Below are 17,271 nucleotides of genomic sequence, written 5' to 3'. Positions count from 1 at the left end.
TACAGACCTATAATCTGAACAAACTCTGAGAAAAACACAAAGAAAATGAGACCTCAGCCCATTACAGTGGAATTATTTCAAAACAAAGAGAAAATGTTAAAAGCAGTCTAAAAGCATTACACAAAATATTATAAGAAGGAAAAACAATTTACTATCAGAAATAATGAAAACAAAGACAACAGCCAATACCTGAAAACCTAAAGAAATTTTTTCTACAGATTTCTATATCCAGTGAAAATAATGTTTCATGATGAGAACATTAGTGATAAATTTCAGATATAGAAAAGCTGAAAGCATTAATCATCAGCAGAAACAAATAAAATATATAACATAAGATTTTTCACGATGCAGATAAAGTGATTGAAACAGGGATCTAAAGGAAGAAATTAATAATAAAAAATGGCAGGTATGTGGAAAAGGTACCAAAAACTATGTTTTTTCTCTTTTCCTAATTTCTTAAAAAGTCAAATGACTAAAGCAAAAATAATAATAATTGACTGAGGGATGTACAACATTTGTAGAACTAAAATATAGGATGAAGGACAGAAATGGGGTAAAAGGAAGTGTAATGCAAAAATTTTACATTATATATAAATATGTAATATATTTTCATTAAATAATAATTTAGAATGTGAAATAGATTAAGGATACATATTATAATCCCTAGAGTGGTTGTTTCCAAACTTTTTGATGGTAAGAACCCTTTATACACTTAAAATTCATTAATGACACCAAAGAGCTTTTGCTGGTGTGGATTATGTTAAAACTTACTATACTAGAAATTAAACTGAGTAACTCTAAAAAAATTTATATTAATTCACTAAGCAATAAAAAATTTTAGAAAACTTTGTTAGTTATAAGATATTTTAATAAAGATAGACATATTTTTCTAAACAGAAATGAATCTACTGAGAAGATGGCCTTATTTTACATATTTAGCAATCTCTTTAATGTCTGATTTAAGAGAAAAGAGCTGGATTCCTGTGTATATTACTCTATGTAATCTTTTATGAAATAGTATCATGGCTGAAGTATATGGAGAAAACTTATTATTATACAGACATGTCATGGGAAATGGAGGAGTATTTTTATGGCCTTTTCAGTGTTCATCGTTTTTGAAACTGCAACAAAACTAAAAAAATGGTAGTCCCTTAAAAACTGGAAAAAAGTCACCTTACAAACAGCAAGCATGACATGTCTGAGATGTCTATTCTGTTTGCAGATAAAATGAGGGTATTTCTTAGTGATAAAAGGTTAAAGTTATTCAAGAAGACACAATTATACTATGTGTAAAACTATTTATAGAACTCTAAAGCACATAAGGAAATAATGACAACACAAAATGAAGAAGTTGACAAGTCCACAATTATAGATTTTTTAAAGTTTTCAGTCAACAATTCATAGAATTATTTAAGACCAAAAAAATAGGAAGAAAAGCAAAGTTTTTTTTTAAGATTTTAAAAATTTATTCATGAGAGACAGAGAGAGGGGGGAGGGGGCAGAGACACAGGCAGAGAGAGAAGCAGGCTCCATGCAGGGAGCCTGATGCAGAATTTGATCCTGGGACTCCAGGATCACGCCCTGGGCCAAAGGCAGACACTAAACCGCTGAGCCACCAAGGGATCCCCAAAGTTTTTAATACCACATTAATCACTTTGACTTGGTTGATATTTATAAAATACACCAAAAATGACATAACTATCCTTTAATGTATATGTGGCTAACAACAGAGCATCAATGCATGTGATCCAAAACTGGTAGAACTGCAAGGAGAAACAGATGAATCCATTATTACAGTTGGAGATTTCAGTGCCTTTCAATCACCAATGGACAAATCCAGCAGGTAAAAAATAAGGAAGGGCACAGTTAAACTAACCAGCATCAGCATAAACTAACCAGATATTATATAGATATCTACAGACTACTTTATTTAACAAGGGCAAAGGATATATATTTTTCCAGCTCACATGGAACATTACCAAGATAGATTACATCCTGGCACATTAAACACATCTTAACCAATTTTTAACAAGAGATGTCAGACAATATATGCTTCAGAGCTCCAATGTAATTAAACTACAAACCAGGGATCCCTGGGTGGCGCAGCGGTTTGGCACCTGCCTTTGGCCCAGGGCGCGATCCTGGAGACCCGGGATCGAATCCCACGTCGGGCTCCCGGTGCATGGAGCCTGCTTCTCCCTCTGCCTGTGTCTCTGCCTCTCTCTCTCTCTCTCTCTGTGACTATCATAAATAAATAAAAATTTTTAAAAAATAAACTACAAACCAATAGCAGAAAGATAGGGGGGAAATCCCCAAACACTTGGAGATTAAACAACACACTTTCCCCCCACTAAGATTTATTTATTTATTTTAGTGAGAGAGCGAGAAATATGAAGAGGAAGGGCAGAGGGAGACAGAATCTCAAGCAGACTTCCTGCTGAGCACAGAACCCACCATAGCTTGATCCTATGACCCTGAGAACATGACCTGAGCCAAAATTAAGAGACACACTTAACTGACAGTGCCACCAGACACCCTAAACAACACACTTCTAAATAACACATGGATAAAAATAGAAATCTCAAAAAGTTAAAACTATTTTGGACTAAATAAAAATGAAAATACAACTTGTCAAAATGTGTGGTATACAATGAAATCAGTGCCTAAGGGGAATTTATAGCATTGAAGGCATATACTGGAAAAGAAGAAAGATATAAAGTCAATAATCTATGGTTCTACCTTAAGGAATTAGAAAATAATGAGTCCATTAAGTCTAAAGCAAGCAGAAGTAAGGAATAATAAAAATTAGAGCATAAATCAGTGAAATTGAAAATAGAAAATCAATAGAGAAAAATCAATGAAACCAAACTCTGGTTGTCTGAAAATGATCAATAAAATTTATAAATCTCTTACTATAAATGAAAGAGAGGTCATCACTACTGACATGTAAAGGGGTAATAAAAAGAATATTATGAACAACTTTAAACTCATAAATTTGATAACTGAAATGAAATGGGCTAATTCCTTCCAAGATACAAACTACCAACATCTAGTAAATAAATTGAAGCAATAACTAAAATGTTCCACAAAGAAGAAAGCAACAGGCCTGGATGATTTCACTGGTGAATTCTACCAAACATTTAAGGAAGAAATTATACCAGTATAATTACCAATTCTTCACAATTTCTTCAGAAAATAAAAGCAGAGGGAAGACTTGCTAACTCATTCTATGAGGGAGAATTACCCTAATACCAAAACCAGATGAAGACATTACAAGAAGGGAAACTACATAATATAGATGGAATCTACATGAATATAGATGCAAAAATCTTCAACAAAATATCAGCAAATCAAATCCAACAATGTGTAAAAAGATTTATATACCATGACCAAGTGGGATTCATTCCAGGCAGGCAAAATTGGTTCACTCTGAAAATCAATATACATAATCCATCATATCAACAGGCTAGAGGAAAATACTATATAATTCTGTCAATTGATATAGAAAAAGCATTTGATAAACTCCAACACCATTCCTGATAAAAACTCAACAAACTAGCAATGGAAGGATATTTCTTCATTATGTTAAACTGTAAACACATACAGCTAACATCACACTTGATGGTGAGAAACTACATGTCTTTCCCCTACAATCAGCAATAATATAAGATGTCCCTTTTTACAACTTTTATTCAATATCATGCTAGAAATCCTAACTAATGCAATAACATGAAATAACAAAGACATGAAAAGGCAGTAAAAGGTATACAGATTGTAAAGGAAGAAACTAAATTGTCTTTGCAGATGACAAGATTAGTTAGGTAAGAAAATGCCACTGAATCAACAAAAGACTCCTGTAACAGCTGAGTAAAGTATGGTTGCAGAATACAGGGTTAATAGACAAAAGTCAATTGCTTTCCTATATATCACCAATGAGCAATGAAATTTGAAATTAAAGCCACTTTGTCACTTACATTGGCACAAAAGAAATACTTAAGTATAAATCTAGCAAATATATGTATAGGATCTGTTTGAGAAATTCTACAACATGCTGATAAAAAAATCAGAGATGTCAATAAATGAAGAGATAGTCCAAGTTGACAAATAGGAAGGCTCAATATTATTAAGATGCTAATTCTTCCCAACTTGATCTTTCCATTCAAAATAATCCAATCAAAATCTCAGCTAAATACTTAGTGGATATTGACAAATTTACTCCAAAGCTTATCTGGAAATTTTTAAAAGATCCAGAATAAATATAAAAATACTGTAGAAGAATTAAGGCTGACACTATCCAATTTCAAGTATTACTGTAAAGCTAAGTAATCATGATGACATAGCGAAAGAATTGACAAATAGATTCATGGGAGAGAACTGGGAGCTCAGAACAAGACCAACAAAAATACAGCCAACTGATTTTCGACAGCAAAGGCAATCCAGTGGAGAAATAATAATGTTTTCAAAATTTGATACAGGAACAATTAGACATTCAGAGCTAAAAATTAATTTAGACATAAACATTACACCTTCATAAAAGTTAATTCAAAATGGACCACAGACCTAAGTATATAAGTAAAAAATATAGAACTTTTGGAATACAACACAGGAAAATCTGATGACTTTGCATTTGGTGATGAGATTTCAGAGTCAACACCAAAAGCATATTCCATGAAAGGAAAAAGTTACGTTAGACTTTACCAAAATTAAAAATGTCTGCTCTCTGAATGATACTGTTAAGTGAATGAAAAAATAAGCCACACAATTTTCAAATAGCATATATAATAGTGGACTTGTAAGCAAAACATACAAGAACTCTTAATACTCAACAAGGAGAAAAAAAATACTCAACAAGGAGGTAACACAGGTCTGTATATAGTTGGCCTCACAGGACTATATATATTTGCATACTTTAAAAGCTAATGCCTGAGAGTCTGGCTCCTAATCAGCCTGAAACTAGGTACTAAATGAGATTCTTCCTCCTTGGAACACTGATAGGTCTTAGCACATAAATCAGGTTTAGACAGTCACAGATGTTTGAGAGACAATCAAGAGCTAGGGCAAGGTCGAATGAGAAGTTTCATTATCTACACAAGGCCACTCATTAAAACTTAGGGAAGAGCTATTGTATCTGATACATATAAATAAATAATGAGAGTCAAGCAAAATGAGGAAACAGAGAAATATGTTCCAAATGAAAGAATAAAACCTCAGAAAATGACCTTAATGGTATGAAGATAGGTGGTCTACCTGATAATGAATTTAAAGTAATGGTCATTAAAGATGCTCACCTGATTTGGGAGAAGAATGGATGAACACAGTGAAAAGTTCATCAAAGATATAGAAAATATAAGAAAGCCAAACAGAAGATAAAATAACTGAAATGAAAAATACATCAGAGGGTTCAACAGCAAACTGGATTAAGCAGAAGAATGGATTAGTGAGCTGGAAAGCAAAGCAATGGAACTCAGCACAAAAGAGCAGCAAACAGACAAACAAAAACATTTAAAAATTGAAGATAACTTGAGGGAAATCTGGAACAATATCAAGCAGAATAACTTTCACATTGTAAAATCCCAGAAAGGAAAGAGAGATAGGAAAAGGCAGAAAACTTATTTGAGGAAATAATGGTAGAAAACTTCCCTAACCTAAAGGAAACAACATCCAAATTCAAGGAGGCCAGAGAGCTCCAAAAAACCACACCAAGACATTAATTTAATTTAATTCAATTCAATTATAATTAAAATGTCAGAAGTTAAAGAGATTTTTTTTTTGTATTTTTATGAATTAATTTAAATTCAATTAATTAATATATAATGTATTATTGGTTTCAGAGGTAGAGGTCAGTGATTCATGTCTTATATAATATCCAGTGCTCATTACATCACATGCCCTCCTTAATGTCATTCAAAAGAGAGAATTTTAAAAGCAGGAAGAAAACATCAACTTGTTACATACAAGGGAAACCCTGTAAGGCAATCAGCTAATTCTCAACAGAAACTTTGCAGGCAAGTAGACAGTGGCATAAAATATTCAAAGTGCTGAAAGGAAAAAAACTTCCAACCAAGAATATTCTACCTGGCAAGGTTGTCATTCAGAATATAAAGAGAGATAAAAGGTTTTCCAGACAAGCAAAAGCTAAAAAAAAAAAAAAAAAAAGCTCATCACTACTAAACCAGCCTTATAAGAAATGTGTTGGAATGTGTTCAAATTTAAGCTGCTATCAACTTAAAATAGACAGTAATATATATAGGATGATATATGTGAACCTCACAGTAACCGCAAAACTAAAACTTATAGCAAATACACAAAAGAGAATGAGAATGTAATCTAAACATAACATTAAAGAAAGTGATCAAACACAAGAGAGGAGGAACAAAAGCAGAATGGAGAGGAACTGCAAAAACAGCCAGAAAACAACGAAGTGGCAATAAATACCTCTCAGTAATTACTTTACATATACATGGATTAAATTCTGCAATCAAAGGACAAAGGATGGCAAAATGGATCAGAAAACAAGACATATACATATACTACCTGTACGAGACTCACTTCAGAAGTAAGGACACAAGACTGAAAGTAAAGGAATGGTAGGCAATATTCCATGCAAACAGAAATGAAAAAAAAAAGAGTTGGTGTAGCTATACTCATATGAGGCAAAATAGACTTTAAAACAAAGACATTGGGACACCTGCACCCCAATGTTTATAGCAGCAATTTCCACAGTAGCCAAACTGTGGAAGAAGCCCTGGTGTCCATCGAAAGATGAATGGATAAAGAAGATGTGGTCTATGTATACAATGGAATATTCTTCAGCCATTAGAAATGACAAATACCTACAATTTGCTTCAATGTGGATGGAACTGGAGGGTATTATGCTGAGTGAAGTAAGTCAATGCAGAAGGACAAACATTATATGGTTTCACTCATAGGGGGATATAAAAAATAGTGAAAGGGAATAAAGGGGAAAGGAGAGGAATTAGTAGGAAATATCAGTGAGGGAGACAGAGCATGAGAGACTCCTAACTCTGGGAAACGAACAAGGAGTGGTGGAAGGGGAGGTGGATGGGGGTTGGGGTGACTGGATGATGGGCACTGAGGGGGGCACTTGACAGTATGAGCACTGGGGGTTATGCCATATAGTGGCAAATTGAACTACAATAAGAAATTTTAAAAAAATAAATGAAAAACAAAGAAGAGCACTACATAGTGATAAAGGGGTCAATCCATCAAAAAAATAGATTTATAAATATACATGAAACCAACATAGGGGCACCAAAATATATAAAGCAGACCTAATATTAACAGGCCAAAATATTAACAGACCTAAAGGGAGAAATGGACAGCAACACAATAGTAGGGGACCTTAGTGTTCCACTTACATCAATGGATAGATCATCCAGACAGAAAATCAGTAGGGAAACATTGGCCTTAAAATACACATTAGATCAGATGAACTTAACATATATATACAGAACATTCCATCTAAAAGCAGCAGGATACTTCTAAAGTGCACATGGAACATTCTCCAGGATAGATCATGTTAGGCTAGAAAACAAGTCTCAATAAATTCAGGAAGATTGAAATCCTATCAAGCATCTTTTCTGATCACAATGGTATGAAACTAGAAATCAATTACAAGAAGAAAACCGGAAAAACTATAAATATGTGAAGATTACACAGCATGTTACTAAACAACTACTAGGTCATAAAAAAAATCAGAAATAAAAAAACAGAGACAAATGAAAACGGAAATACAACATACCAAAATCTATGGGATATAGTAAAAGCAATTCTAAGAGGGAAAGTCATAGCAATCCAGGCTTATTCCAAGAAACAAAATAAATCTCAAACAATTTAACTTATACCTAAAGAAATTAGAAAAATAAGAACAAACAAAAATTACAGGCCAATATTCCTGATAAAAATAGATGCAAAAATCCTCAACAAAATATTGGTAAACAAAATTCAACAATATATTAAAAGGATTATACACAATGATCAAGTGAGATTTATTCCAGGGAGGCAAGGATGGTACAATATCTGCAAATCAATCAATGTGATACACTACATTAACAAAGTGAAAGATAAAAATCAGATGATCATCTCAGTAGATGCAGAAAAGGCATTTGACAAAATTCAATATCTATTTATGATAAAAACTCTCAGTGAAGTGAGTATAGAAGGAATATATCTCAACATAATAAAGGCCATAAATGACAAGCCCAAAGCTAACATCATATTCAACAGTGAAAAACTGAAAGTTTTCTCTTATGATCAAGGAACAAGAAAAGCATGCCAACACTAATCACTTTTATTCAACATAATACCAGAAGTCCTGGACAACCAATTAAGCAAGAAAAAGAAATAAAGGCATGAAAATTGGAAAGGAAGTAGCAAAATTCTCACCATTTGCACTATACACTAATAATGAAGTATTGGAGAAATCAAGAAAAACAATTCTGTTTACAGTTACATCAAAAAGAATAAATGCTGGGGATCCCTGGGTGGCTCAGTGGTTTAGCACCTGCCTTTGGCCTAGGGCTTGATCCTGGAGTCCCAGGATCGAGTCCCACCTTGGGCTCCTGGCATGGAGCCTGCATCTCCCTCCTCCTGTGTCTCTGCCTCTCTCTCTGTCTATCATAAATAGATAAATAAATCTTTTTTTAAAAAAGAATAAATTCCAACATCTGCTGTTTCTTATAAAGGGGAACCCTTTATAACCCATTCCATCATTCCATTGGGAATGCAAACTGGTATGGCCACTCTGGAAAACAGTATGGAGGCTCCTCAAAAGTTAAATGATCTACCTTATGATCCAGCAATTACACTACTAGGTATTTACCCAAAGAATATAAAAATACCAATTCAAAGGGATACGTGCACTCTGATGTTCACAGCAGCATTATCTACAATAGCCAAGTTATGGAAACAGCCCAAATATCCAGCAAACGATGAATGGATAAGGAAGATATGGTATGTATATATTATATATATAATATAATATAATATAATAATATATGCAATGTAATATTACTCAGCCCTTAAAAAGAATGAAACCTGGCTATTTGCAACGACGTGGATGGAGCTAGAGAGTATTATATTAAGCAAAATAAGTTCATCAGGGAAAGACAAATACCATATGATTTCACTCACATGTGGAATTTAAGAAACAAAACAAATGAGCAAAGGAGAAAAAAGAGGCAAACTAAGAAACTGCCTCTTAAGTATAGAAAACACACTGATAGTTACCAGGGGGAGGTGGGTGGAACGATGTGTTAAAAAGGTGATGGTGATTAAGGAGTGTACTTGTGATGAGCACCAGGTGTTGTATGAAAGTGCTGAATCACTATGTTGTACACCTGAAACTAATATAACACTGTATGTTAACTAAATGGAATTTAAATAAAAACTTAAGAAAAGGAAAAAGTGCCTGGGAATAAATTTAAGCAAGGAAAACTGAATGAGAAAAGGTATTTGAAAATTATATATATGATAAGGAATTAATATCTAAAATAAATAAAAAAACTCATACAACTCAACAGCAACAAACAAATAATCCATTTAAAAATGGGCAAAGGACTTGAATGGACATTTTTCCTAAAGTAGACATACAGATGGCCAACTGATGCATGAAAAGATGCTCAAAACCACTAATTATCAGGAAATTCAAATCAAAACCACAATTAAATATTACCTCCACCAGTCAGAATGGCTACCATTTAAAAGACAAGAAATAGAGATGCCTGGGTGGCTCAGTGGTTGAGCATCTGCCTTCAGCTCAGGGCATGATCCTGGGATCCAGGATCTAGTCCCAAGTTGGGCTCCTTGTGGGGAACCTGTTTCTCTGTCTCTCTCTCTCTCTCTGTGTGTGTCTCTAATAAATAAATAAAATCGTAAAAAAAAAGGAATTGTGGTGTGTATATATACACAATGGAATATTATTCAGCCATAAAAAGAATGAAACCTTGCCATTTGTGACAGCATGGATGGACCTTGAGGATATTATGGTAAGTGAAAATAAGTCAGAAAGACAAATACCCTATGATCTCACTTATGGAATCTAAGAAACAACACAACAAAACCAAAACAAAAGCCAAGCTCATAGATACAGAAAATATATTGATGGTTGCCACAGGTAGGGTGTGGGGGTGGAAGAAATGGGGGAAGAGAGTCAAAAAGTACAAACCTCCAGTTATAAAACCAGTAGGTCATGGGGATGTAATGTACAGATGGAAACTATAGTTAATAATCCTGTATTACATACTTGAAAATTGCTAAATTATCATAAGAAAAAAATTCCGTAACTATGTATGGTAACAAATGTTAGGTAAACTTATTGTGGTGATAATTTTGCAATATGTACAAGTATCAAATCATTATGTTGTGTACCTGAAACGAATACAGTGTTGTATGTCAATTATGCCTCCGTAGAAAAAGATGGCATCATATTGGTTGAAGGTGAACTGTGCTGAGTTAAAGATGTATTTTACTAATCCTGGATCAATCAATAGTGTATAAAACCAAAAAGGACTACCAAAAGCCAATTATGAAGATAAAATTGAGTCATTAGATATATAATCAAAGCCCCCCAAAAAGGCAAAAGAGAGGGCGGACCAAAGAAAATCCAAATATGAAAAACATGTGACATACAGAAGACAAATACCAAGGTGACAGATTGAAGCCTATATTAATAATCTCACTACATGTAGTGTTGAAACACTCCAATTAAAAGGCAGACGCTGAAAAATTAGATTTACAAAACCAAAGCTAATTCTACACTGTCTGTGAGAAATCCCTTTTGAACAGAAAGGTAAGTTTAAAGTAGAAGGATGAAAATAACACTCAAAAGAAGGCTACAGGGATTATACTGATATAAAACAAATTAGATTTCTGTACAACAGCTATTCTCAGGAGTAAAGCAGGGCATTTCATAATGATAATAGAAATCCTAAATGCTTATGCAGGTATTAACAAATCTTCAAAATACCGAGGCAAAAAATGGTAAGGACAGAAAGAAGAAATAGACAAATTCACAGCTATTATCAAAGATTCAAAACAAATCTCTCAATGATAGAGAAAGCTAATCCTATTAATCCTATGGGAAAAGGAAGTTTTTTCAAAAAATCTTTCTTTCTTTCTTTCTTTCTTTCTTTCTTTCTTTCTTTCTTTCTTTCTTTTTTCTTCTCTTTCCTTTTTCTGAGGTAGAATTTAATGATTCATCAGTTGCATATAACATCGAGCGCTCATTACATCAAGTGCCCTCCTTAATGCTCATCACCCAGTTATTCCTACCCCCACCTTCCTCCCCTCCAGCAACCGTCAGTTTGTATCCTGGAGTTCAGCATCTCTTATGGTTTGTATCCCTCTCTGTTTTTGTCTTATTTTTCCTTCCCTTCCCCTATGTTCGCCTCTTTTGTTTCTTAAATTCCACGTATGAGTGAAACCATATGGTATTTGCCTTTCTCTGACTGACTTATTTAGCTTAGCATAATATCCTCTAGTTCCATCCATGTCATTGCAAATGGCAAGATTTCACTCCTTTTGATGGTTGAGTAATATTCCATTGTACATATATACCGCATCCTCTTATCCATTCAACTGTTGATGGACATCTGGGCTCTTTCCGTATTTTGGGTATCGTGGACATGGCTGCTACAAACATTGGGGTGCATGTACACCTTAGAATCACTATGCTTGTATCCTTTGGATAAATACCTAGTAGTGCAGTTGCTGGGTTGTAGGGTAGCTCTATTTTTAACTTTTTGAGGGACCTCCACACTGTTTTCCTAAGTGGCTGCACCAGTTTGCATTCTCACCAAGAGTGTAAGAGGGTTCCACTTTCTCCAAGTGGATATACATATGAGAAAAATGAACATTGGCTAGTACCTTACAGAATAGATGAAAATTAATTCAAGACAGTCTATAGTCTTCATCACTAAAACTAAAAAGACTTTTGGAGAAGACATCAGAGACCATATTCATGATGTTGTATAGGCAAAGATTTATGAGGACACAAAGCAATTATCATAACAGGAAAAATGATAATTAGGATTTGTGTTGACTAATTTTATTAATCATAAGTCAAAATTTCAAATATCTTTTTAAAATCTTTTTTTAAAAGATTTATTTATTCATTAGAGAGAGAGAGAGAGAGGCAGAGACACAGGCAGAGGGAGAAGCAGGCTTCATGCAGGTAGCCTGATGTGGGACTTGATCCTGGGACCACAGGATCAGACCCTGGGCCAAAGGCAGGCACTAAACCACTGAGCCACCCAGGATGCCCCAAAATTTCAAATATTAACAAGGAAAACCATACACTGAAAGAAAATAGGCAAACAGTATTTATCAACCAAATACTTGTATTGAGATTATTAAAAAAAACAATTCAAAAACAAAAAGACAAACAAATCATTAACATTGGCAAAAGATTTAAAAACATTTTTAAGTCTTTTGTCAACGTTAATTTCACAAAGCAGGATATGCAGACAATACACAGTAAACACATGAACAATTGTTCACTTGCTCTTTAGAGATTGTAGTAAGTACTCCAGTGATATTCCACTACACATTCACTGGAATATTTAAAATCAAGAACCAAAACACAAAAATGTGACAAGGATATTCATCAACTAGAAATCTCACATATTGCTGAGAAGAACCCAAAATGGTACAATGACATTTGATAAGTTTTTACAGTTTCTTATTGAGTCAGACCAACACTCTTTTAACTCAGTGATTCCACACATGTATTTATCCAAGAAAATTGAAAACGTGTCCACAAAAAAGCCAAACTTAGCTGGCTGATGTGTTTGCTAGATGGTGCCCACCTGACACGACAGGAGGAAAGAATTTTGTCATTGACATGTGTGATTACCACCCACATACAGCTTCCCACTCTTGCTCAGAATGTCTGATTGGCAGCCACAGATAAAGTTTCCTGGTCAAAACCAGGGGCAGAAAGTGCAGACCTGGGTGGTGGATCCCACATATCATGACCTGGGTTAGCCCTCACCACTGAAAAACACATTAAAGTTTATGCACTTTTAAAATAAAACCTTGATTTATTAAATATCAGTGGTATGTAGTCTGGGTAGGTATGTTATAATCCCCCACCCCCACCCCAGAGCATCTTATTTTTCTCTCTTTAAACTTCTTTGAATGTGGGGCCCCTGGGGTGGCTCAGTGATTGAGCATCTATCTGCTTTGGCTCAGGTGGTGCCTGGGATCGAGTCCCGCATCAGGAGCCTGCTTCTCCCTCTGCCTATGTCTCTGCCCCTCTCTCCATTTCTCATGAATAAATACATAAAATCTTTAGAAAAAAATTAATTTCTTTGAATGTGCAGAAATTATTGTCTTCTTTCTGGTTCCCCTTTTAATGAATTTAATTAAAAAAAAAAGTTGGGAATCACTCAAGATCCTACTGTGTAAGAACTTTGCTTCTACAGAATGTTCTTATTAAAGCATGTGATACCTCTACTGCCAGAAAACCCTCTGGTCAGCACCACACTGACCCATCATGATGTGTTTCTCATTGGTTACCTCAGAGGGATCAGAAACTGATTTCTTAGGGGCACCTGGCTGGATTAGTTGGTAGAGCATGTCTCAGGATCATGAGTTCAAGCCCCACACTGGACATGGAGCCTAGTTGAAAAGAAAAAAGAAAAGAAAGGGAGAGAGGAAGAGAAAAGAAAGAAAAGAAACTTGTATCTCAGTACCTCAGTCAAGGAACACAGAAGGTTGTCAGCTCTTTGCAGATGTTTGTTCCATCACAGAAAGAACCTGGAGTCACCATAATGCAGAGGACGCATGTTTATAACCTATTGTGTGGCTACTGCAGGTGTTCCTGGAAAAATGAAAAGAAATCAGCTCCAAAGGGGTTTTGCTGCCTTCATCTATGGTCACAAGGCATATTTTTATACCTTATTTGAGTTAAGAGCTTGAAATTAGAAACTGATGAAATGGAAATCATGGGACACATGGGCAATAATATCTAGAAACCATGAGTTTCATCTGAGAATCAACCCAGGGAAGAATGGGAGCCCACATTCTTGAGACAAGACACTCAGAGCTATTTTTAACTCTTTGAGGAACCTCCACACAGTTTTCCAGAGTGGCTGCACCAGGTCACATTCCCACCAACAGTGTAAGAGGGTTCCCTTTTCTCCGCATCCTCTCCAACATTTGTGGTTTCCTGCCTTGTTAATTTTCCCCATTCTCACTGGTGTGAGGTGGGATCTCATTGTGGTTTTGATTTGTATTTCCCTGATGGCAAGTGATGCAGAGCATTTTCTCATGTGCGTGTTGGCCATGTCTATGTCTTCGTCTGTGAGATTTCTGTTCATGTCTTTTGCCCATTTCATGATTGGATTGTTTGTTTCTTTGGTGTTGAGTTGAATAAGTTCTTTATAGATCTTGGAAACTAGCCCCTTATCTGATACGTCATTTGCAAATATCTTCTCCCATTCTGTAGGTTGTCTTTGAGTTTTGTTGACTGTATCCTTTGCTGTGCAAAAGCTTCTTATCTTGATGAAGTCCCAATAGTTCATTTTTGCTTTTGTTTCTCTTGCCTTCGTGGATGTATCTTGCAAGAAGTTACTGTGGCCGAGTTCAAAAAGGGTGTTGCCTGTGTTCTCCTCTAGGATTTTGATGGAGTCTTGTCTCACATTTAAATCTTTCATCCATTTTGAGTTTATCTTTGTGTATGGTGCAAGAGAGTGGTCTAGTTTCATTCTTCTGCATGTGGATGTCCAATTTTCCCAGCACCATCTATTGAAGAGACTGTCTTTCTTCCAGTGGATAGTCTTTCCTCCTTTATCGAATATTAGTTGACCATAAAGTTCAGGGTCCACTTCTGGGTTCTCTATTCTGTTCCATTGATCTGCCCTATGACCCAGCAATTGCACTGCTAGGGATTTACCCCAAAGATTCAGATGCAATGAAACGCCAGGACACCTGCACCCCGATGTTTCTAGCAGCCATGTCCACAGTAGCCAAACTGTGGAAGGAGCCTCGGTGTCCATCGAAAGATGAATGGATAAAGAAGATGTGGTTTATGTGTACAATGGAATATTCCTCAGCCTTTAGAAACGACAAATACCCACCATTTGCTTCAACGTGGATGGAACTGGAGGGTATTATGCTGAGTGAAGTAAGTCAATCGGAGAAGGACAAATGGTGTATGTTCTCATTCATTTGGGGAATATGAATAATAGTGAAAGGGAATATAAGGGAAGGGAGGAGAAATGTGTGGGAAATATCAGAAAGGGAGACAGAACATAAAGACTCCTAACTCTGGGAAACGAACTAGGGGTGGTGGAAGGGGAGGAGGGCGGGGGGTGAGGGTGAATGGGTGACGGGCACGGAGGGGGACACTTGACGGGATGAGCACTGGGTGTTATTCTGTATGTTGGTAAATTGAACACCAATAAAAATTAATTTATTAAAAAAAAAAAGACACTCAGAGCCACACGGCACTCACATGAGGTGCCAGGAACCTCTCACTCCAGTGGAGTGGCTTTACAAAGTCTGAAATGGGATTGTACTCCTCTGATTCTAGGATTGAAATAAGAGAACTTAGTAACTTCTACCATGATTTTCACCCTTCTGATCCCTTTATGCAGATTGTGGCAAGGGAACTCGGAAAGTTTTGAGCTCAGCTCTTCCCGGATTGTTATTTTCCAGGAGAGAATCAATTAAAGTTAAGAGACAAGTAAAATGTTCCCACTGGGAACTCCATGGTTCTGCCCTCCAGCCTGTCCCTGTTACCTTTCGACAGACACTAAAATTACAGGCCTGCAGAGAGATGAGCTAATGACATCCTTGCCTTTAAACTGTGTGGGTTCTTCTGGCGAGCACGGATCGCCCTACACGTCCATCCACGTAAGTGCCTCTTTGTTACCCAGACTTAGAATCAGTGAGTGGGAGGGCCCTAGGCAGGTGGTGGAAGCAGGCAAATTGGGTCTAATGGTGAAGTTTGGGGTAGCTTCCGGAGAGCCATCCAGCTCTAACCATCTTCCACAGCTCAGAGGATTGTTTTCTCTGCTATGCAATGGGAAATCTTCTTAATGTATTTATATTTTAATTTGTTGACTCATGAAAATCAGTTGATTTTCACATGATAGTCCACTAATTTTAGATAACCATTCATTTCTCTGAATATAATGGCTTTCACTTATTTATTGTATCAGTTCTGAAGGTATGTATTGTTATATTATCAACTCATATTTTTTACAATTTAAACTTGGTTAACATATAGTGTATTATTAGTTTCAAGGGTAGCATTTAGTGATTCATCAGTTGCATATAACACCCAGTGCCCATTCCATCAAGTGCCCTCCCTAGTGCCCATCACCCAATTACCGCGTCCCTCCACCTGCCTCCCCTCCAGCAACCTTCATTTGTTTCCTATAGTTAAGAGTCTCATGGTTTGCCTCTCTCTGTTTTTATCTTATTTTTCCTTCCCTTCCCTTATTTCATCAGTTTTGTTTCTTAAATTCCACATATGAGTGAAATCATGTGGTATTTGTTTCTCTCATGGACTTATTTTGCTTAGCACAATACCCTCTAGTTTCATCTACTCATTTTAAACCCAAACCTTACTAATTCATATTCATAACTTATTTTGAAAGGGCAAGTTTCAGCTCTGGTTTTTAATTAAGTATACTCAGTTTACTTCTCTCCATGAGTCAACTAGAACTATTATTTAATAAGTGCTGCTGTAATTGTGTAATTAAGAAAAGTCAGATTCTTTATTAGGAAATAAGGTTCTTTGTTCAAAAAATTGCTTTATATAGCAATATTAACCACAGTACTATAAAAAATCTACCGGTATTTTCTCATGAAAGCCTTGCTAGCCCAGTTTTAATTTCACAGATTTCAAATCAATGGCATTAGCACTTAAGCCTGTGCCTTAGCAGGTAGAAATTTCAAATCACAGAATAGAGAAAGTGAGGCTGCAATTAATTAAAAAATAAAGAAAACAAAGTGATGATGACAGAGATTTCTTCTGCTTGTTTAAGGATCTGATCCCCCAGAAACTGGTGAGAAAAGACTATTTGGATCAATTTATCTTTTCTTTGCAAATTAGCTCATATTCATTTAAAAAATTTCCTTCTCCTTCCATTTATGACGTACATGCTGAAACACATTTGACCAGGAAGAAAATCTATGACCCTGATCTCTATGCTTGGGTTTTAAATATTTTTTTCCAAACTTCATCTTATCATGCATTCATTATGAACAGGTAAAAGTGAACAGATCTCCTTCCTTGTG

This window comes from Nyctereutes procyonoides, unplaced genomic scaffold, assembly GCF_905146905.1.
Source record: "Nyctereutes procyonoides isolate TBG_1078 unplaced genomic scaffold, NYPRO_anot_genome, whole genome shotgun sequence".
Taxonomy (NCBI): domain Eukaryota; kingdom Metazoa; phylum Chordata; class Mammalia; order Carnivora; family Canidae; genus Nyctereutes; species Nyctereutes procyonoides.
Note: the sequence above shows the minus strand (reverse complement) of the source record.